This window comes from Hermetia illucens, chromosome 1, assembly GCF_905115235.1.
Source record: "Hermetia illucens chromosome 1, iHerIll2.2.curated.20191125, whole genome shotgun sequence".
Classification (NCBI taxonomy): Eukaryota; Metazoa; Arthropoda; class Insecta; order Diptera; family Stratiomyidae; genus Hermetia; species Hermetia illucens.
Genome location: NC_051849.1, coordinates 11308964 through 11316420, shown reverse-complemented (window position 1 = coordinate 11316420; position 7457 = coordinate 11308964).

The following is a 7457-nucleotide window of genomic DNA, read 5'->3' as shown; positions in this document are numbered from 1 at the left end:
ATGATGCGGAACCAATCACAAATTCTACAGGTCCTAATCGGTAATAAATAATCGAGCTGAAAATCTGTCATTAGAATCATCATCATCATCATCAACGGCGCAACAACCGGTATCCGGTCTAGGCCTGCCTTAAAAAGGAACTCCAGACATCCCGGTTTTGCGCCGAGGTCCACCAATTCGATATCCCTAAAAGCTGTCTGGCGTCCTGGCCTACGCCATCGCTCCATCTTAGGCAGGGTTTGCCTCGTCTTCTTTTTCTGCATAGATATTGCCCTTATAGACTTTCCGGGTGGGATCATCCTCATCCATCCGGATTAAGTGACCCGCCCACCGTAACACCTATTGAGCCGGATTTTATCCACAACCTGAAGGTCATGGTATCGCTCATAGATATCGTCGTTATGTAGGCTACGTCCATCCTCATGTAGGGGGCCAAAAATTCTTCGGAGGATTCTTCTCTCGAACGCAGCCAGGAGTTCGCAATTCTTCTTGCTAAGAACCCAAGTTTCCGAGGAATACATGAGGACTGGCAAGATCATCGTCTTGTACAGTAAGAGCTTTGACCCTATGGTGGCACGTTTCGAGTGGAACAGCTTTTGTAAGCTGAAATAGGCTCTGTTGGCTGACAACAACCGTGTGCGGATTTCATTATCGTAGCTGTTATCGGTTGTGATTTTCGACTCTAGATAGAAGAAATTATCAACGGTCTCAAAGTTGTATTCTCCTCTCCTTATTCTTCCTGTTTGACCAATGCGGTTTGATGTTGTTGGCTGGTTGGCTTTCGATGCTGACATTGCCACCATATATTTTGTCTTGCCTTCATTGATATGCATCCCAAGATCTTGCGCCAATCGCCGCCTGCTCGATCTGGATGAAGGCGGTTTGCACGTCTCCGGTGGTTCTTCCCATGATGTCGTTATCGTCAGCATAGGCCAGTAGTTGGGTGGCTTAAAGAGGATCGTACCTCTTACATTTACCTCAGCATCACGAATCACTTTCTCGAGGACCAGGTTAAAGAGGACGCATGATAGGGCATCCCCTTGTCGTAGACCGTTGTTGATGTTGAATGGTTTTGAAAGTGATCTGCTGCTTTTATCTGCCCTCGCACATTGATCAGGGTCAGCCTAGTCACCCTTATTAATTTCGTCGGGATACCGAATTCTCTCATGGCCGTGTACAGTTTTACCCTGGCTATGCTATCATAGGCGGCTTTAAAGTCGATGAATAGATGGTGCAACTCTTGTCCATATTCCAACGGTTTTTCCATCGCTTGTCGCACAGAGAAAATCTGATCTGTTGCTGATTTTCCTGGAGTGAAGCCTCTTTGGTATGGGCCAATGATGTTGTGGGCGCATAGGGCTATCCGGCCTAGCAATATAGTGGAGAATATCTTATAGATAGTACCCAGCAACGTGATATCTCTATAATTGCTGCACTATGTGATATCTCCCTTTTTATGTATGACACAGGTAATGCCTCGTTGCCAATCGTTAGGCATTGATGAACCACTTGGTGTAACTAGTCGCCTCCATATTTAATCAATTCGGCTGTAATTCCATCGGCTCCTGGCGACTTATGATTTTTTAGCCGATGAATTACACGGACTGTTTCCCCTAGTGGCAGTATTTGTCCGTCGTCTTCAGTTGGCGGGACCTCCAACTCGCCGATGTTCTGATTGTTCAGTAGCTCATCAAAGTACTCAACCCATCGCTCCAATATGCCCATTCTGTCGGAAATCAGATTTCCCTGTGCGGTTGCTTCCTGTACTTTTCTAGTTCACAGATTTGTTGGTTCTCCCAGGCTTCCTTTTTCGGTCTGTGAAGTCGCTTCTCCGCTCGACAGAGTTCGTGATAAGTCCCTCCGCCTGCCCTCGTCCTTTGATAATGCAACATTACCAGCCGTTCCGACTCTTTTTGGCCAAGTATCTTTGTGACCGTATTTATAATAAATTAAAATTCATGCTCTGTGAAATGGGCTAGTGACCACGAATCAGCGAAATTTGACAACAAGGAAGTTTTCTTGGGAAGGTGTGTGAATTCTAAGTGGCAAGTGAAAGTCCAAAAAGGATACAATGTTTCCTATGGCAGGATCAAAACCAGTAGTTGGGGAGTAGTATTAGCTGATGCTACTATCAAAGACTGAGGGCAAACTTCCTGTGTGTATAAGTAGCAGTAGCATTGCTATTAAACACACCAAAATTTTTCTGTCAGTTTGCCGCGCTTAGGATCGCATAAACTTCGGCTTGAAAAGCCATTGCATATTGTCCCAAAGGAAAAGCTCACTTCTCGTTTTTATTCGAGAACTAGACTCCGGCTCCAGAAACCTCTTCTGTTTTTGAGCCATCGATGTAGAAGACTTCCGTATATCCCGCACGCATTCCTCTGGAACTTCCCAGTCCTTTCTAAACTTCAGGATAAATTCATACCTTCTACCAAACAGATGTATGGGGACACGAGAATCGGAAGGCATTGTAAGAACTGGATTCAGTCCTCCCAGTAGCTCTTCCAATGCTCTATGCCCCCCACATTCGTTGTTTCCCCATAGACCTAATCGAATTAGTCTATGAGCTGCTCTCATTGCAGTGCCTTGAATAAATATAGCCAGGGGCTGCAAATTGAGTAGTGCATTCAGAGATGCGCCGGATGTCGTGCTCATGGCACCAGTGATATCCAGACAAACAGTTCTTTGCAGTGCGGCTAGTTTACAGTGAAAACCTTTTTGTCTCACCTTAACCCACCACACTACGGATGCATAAACGAACAGCTGCCTAATGTTGGCAACGTACATCTACATTACCACATGAGGCCTGGGTAGTACTCCTCATCTCAGGGAATAAAGTCCATCCAGCTTTCTCCTTTTTGTGAATAATGCCATTGTGGTTTTATTTGGATTAACTGAAAGACCATGTCTGAGGCACCAGCAGTCTATCAAATCAACGACACGTTGTATATTCCTACACACCGTTCCAAGATCCCGATCAATAGCAAGCACAGGTACGTCATCAGCATAAGCTTGAGCGTGTATTGGCAAATTTTGCAGTTCGCATAGTAGCATAGTAATCAACATACGCCACAGAAGTGGCGAAAGCACACCTCCTTGGGGGCAGCCCTTCGTTGCTTCTGCAGTCAGATAGCGATCGACACCCACCACAGCGTACAGCAATCTCTGCGTTAACATAGCATGGATCCACTTAATTAAAGCATCATCAACACCATGGGCTCTGGCGTCATAACAAAGTTTTTAAAAAGGCGCACAGCCAAAAGCCCCTTCAATGTCCACGAACACCCCCATCGCGTACTCACCATTCAAAGCTTCATCCTCTATCTTTGTGACCAAAGAATGAAGAGCAGACTCACAGGATTTTCCACACTGGTAAGCATGTTGGTTTTCACTAAGTGGGTGTGACCTAAGTGCATTTCCACGAATGTAATGCTCCACCAGTCTCTCCAAACCTTTCAGCAAGAATGAAGTCAAGCTGATCTGTCTGAAGTTTTTTGGATTAGAATAGTCATCTCTCCCAGGTTTCGGTATGAAGACTACCTTAACCAAGGCACGTAGCCCAGAGCAAGACATCTTCGAAAAATATTTCTTAGAGGTCGCTCTAAATGTTCCATTCCCTCCTTTAGCATTGCCGGATAGATGCCATCCATGCCAGGTGCTTTGGAATGTTCAAAGGACAGTATGGCAGCTCTCACCTTTTCATGGGTAACAACCGCTTTCGCAGTGTTCCAGTTCCCCTTGCAACACTTGCGTGTTGAAGGGGTTGCAAGAACCGTCAACTCTCCCCCTACCACTTCTCTCACCCGTTCTCCCGGGTGGTGTACTTACAGGAGGGTCTGTACTGAGTCCAGTCTGGAGCTCGTGAAAGTACCGTCGGGTTTTCTAAAAGAATCCAACTTGGCCGACTCATCCTTTTTGAGGACTCTGCACAACCTTGACGCCTCCCTTTCGCCTTCCAGTTCCTCACAGTACGCTCTAAAGGAGTCTCGTTTCGAGCACCTTACGAGCCTCTTATATTCACGTTGTGAGTTCCTGAAATTTAACCAGTCTTCGTTCTTGTTACTTTTGCAAGCACGATTTAGAAGTCGCCTGGTTGATTTCCTGAGTTTTTGCAGTTCTCGGTTCCACCAAGGAATCGTTTTACCGCTTTGGCCTCCGGAAATAGGACAAGCCTCTTCATAGGACTCTAAAAGTGTGCAGTTCAGAGTTTTCAATTCATCTTCCAGCACCAAAGGAGTCCTTAGTCGCCTAGGGAACTCTACTTTATTGCCAAGAAGTTCATTGAACTTTGCCCAATCCGTTTTCCTAGGGTTCCGTCTTTGTACTGCAGACTGTTCGCCCGCAATAGTCAGATTGAATTCTAGATATCGGTGATCTGACAGTGAGATCTCGTCTAGCACTCGCCAGTGTGTAATCAACTCTAACAATTTTGTTTATCCGGAAATACTTCTATTAAACTTTCACCTGATTTATATTTGGAACTAATTTTAGGCACCCACGTCCTCTGGAGTATGAAACAAACACGTGTTTATAATATTTCAGATATTGGTATTCCTGATGACAGATTAAATAAAATAAATGTTCCTTTATTTTTCGAAAACAATGGATTTATTGCATCTTTCTAACAATACTGTATAAAAAATGTATATTCGAAATCTGAATGTAAACATGATGTTTTTGACTCCATTTTGATAGTGAATTGGTTCAGTTACACAAGGTAAAGTCCTTGAGAGTAAGAGAAAATTCGCGGAAAGCACAAAGAACCGCGCCTTCCGCTGCGAGCAGCCGCACAGACAGCCCCTTGCAGAGCGAATTGGGGAAAAAAACTAAAGTAGAACAGGGCATCTGAAGGAGACTTCACTCAGGTACCCTCCAGGACTCGAAAGAAGAAGGCGAAGAGGGACACGAGGCAACAACACGACGCATCATCAGAAAAACCTATGCTTAAACTTAAGGCGGACATGAAGGATGGAGTGCTAAAAGAAAAGGTCGAGAAACGAAGAAGGACTATACTGTCAGCTCTGCTTATTAAGCGAACGGAAGGCAAGACCTTTGCGAAAGTCCTGGGCGAAATCCGTTACAAGTTTAAGCCGCGAAGATAGCGGAGCAGAAGTGTCTTCCATTCGAAAAACGAAACGGAGGTGGAGTCCTAGTTGAATTAGACCCGTGGACAACAAATAAAGACATGTTCTGTGAAGCTGTCAAGGGACTCCTGGAAGAGAAAGCTTTGGTTTCCAGCCTGGAACCCACGTGCTCTCTGGAAATCCGAGACATTAACTGCCTCAAAGAACAGAACGAGGTAGAAGATGCCATCAAACGCGAATGTGCGGAGGTAACCAATGTCCGGATTGGTATCACCTCTACAAACTCTCGATGCCAAATACTCGTTCTGGTGGAAGTTGCAGAATAATACGCGAGAAAGCTTCTAATTAGGAGGAAAATCAGAATTTATTGAGTATTGTGTAGGATACGAATCCGGGGCACCCCAACCAAATATTACGAATGTTTGGATTGTGGGCACAACGCGGACTCGAAGTCGTGTTCAGTCTCCAGAGCAAAACTGGAAAGCGCAGTCAACTTGATTCGCATCATACAAATTAATATGCACTGGAGTGGAATCGCTCGTGAGTTGCTAGTGCAGTTCGCTGCGGAGACCAAAGCTGATTTAGTGCTCATCAGTAAGTGGTATCGTAACAAAGACTCAGCTTCATGGCACTTTGACATATCAAGTATCGCTGCCATTGTGAGACTGATTATTTCCTTACCCAGTTCTTAAATGGGCATGGAGGTTTTCAATCTTACTTGCACAAGATTGGAAAGGACCGATCTCCGAACTGTGTGTTTTGCAATGGAATTGTGGACGACGGCCATCACACCTTTTTTTCTTGTCGAAGGTAGAATGAGATTCGCCAGCAGCTCTATTTGAACACATGGGATATCTCTCCAACCAAAATTGTCGATGAGATGTTGATGAGCGCTAACAGGTGGAGCAGTATTGCGGATTACGTTCGGTTTCTTGTCGTTTCAAAGAAGATAGAACTCGACCGGTGGAAGGGGCAGACGGCAGAGGTTCCATGAACTGACAGTTCCCTTCCTCTTCTCCCCTTCCGCTGGTAAAAGGAATTCCCAAAAAAAAGGTCCTTGATCAGATTTAACTCGTAAACTAATAACGATCCTTGTTCAGTTCTGAATCAGGTCAAATCACACCTTCCAGTGGTAGCCTTAAATAGCAAACCGCCAAGAAAACTATCGTGTGGTAAACAAGCGTGACAGCGTCCAAGGCCGCACTATCATACAAAGACTATTTAACCTACAAGAAGTATACCGATTGTGCTAGAAAATCCACCCTCTCCGAATCTCGATTTTATCGATCCTGGATAAACCTTCTATGCGTCTGATCGACCCCTTTAGTACAAGTTCAAGGGTTAGGCTAGTTTGGCGGAAGGCTCCAAGCAATCAGACCTTTTGTTATTCCCATTATACTATTCCCTAAGATCACCTATAGCGTTCGCAGATTCCCACGACATTCATTTTTTTTGACACTCGGTCACTGCTTAAATTCAAAAAACTTAGCGAGCGTTGCGTGCATTTTATGGTTCCCATGTTATCTGGCTCCCCATGAAGAGAGAAGGAAAGTAGGGGCAACTCGTTGCATAGCTGCCAGAATCGACTCAACACTTGTCCTTCCCCGGCAATCCCGCGCGCGTTAATTTTCTTTGTGATTTTTGGAAATAAAATCGAGAGTAGCACAGGAATCCATCCTATTACCAGACCTCTGAAACGCTTCCTGCGATAGTTTGCTGACACTCGATATGTCCGAAGAGTCGCGTGTGGTGGGTACCATGATATTGATGTGACGGGTTAGCGGATGAATGACTACTCATAATTTCAGTCTTCTGCTGGAAAAACGGAAGTAGTCATCTAAACCAGAAAGAGAATCCCGACCCTGCGTCCCATATCGATCGGCGAGTTGGCTATTGAGTCAAAACCTTGGTTTAATGCTCGACTCGAAGATGAGTTTCTTTGAGCAAATCAAAGCAGCAGTGGACAGGACTGCAGTTGGAGTCTTGGCTTTGAATCGGCTTATGGCAAATGTTAGAGGCCCTAAATCTACTAGAAGATGTCTTCTTGTGGGAGCGATGCAGTCGGTTCTGCTCAATGGCGCGGAGGTATGGAATGATGCCCTTAACAAGAAGGTACATCGTAAGCGCCTTCTTCAAATGCAGAGACGGGGAGCTTTGCGAATGACGTCTACCTATCGCATTGTCTCAGAACCAGCCGTGGTGTTGACCACAGGGATGATCCCCGTTGCCCTCCTTGCCAAGAAGCGTAAAGCTATCTACAGCCGCAAGGGCAAAAACTTAAGAGAGATGGTTTTCCGTGAAAAACGTCAACGCACCCTTACCGAGTTGTAACTCTCTTGGCAAATTGAGCCAAGAGGCAGATGGACTACGCGA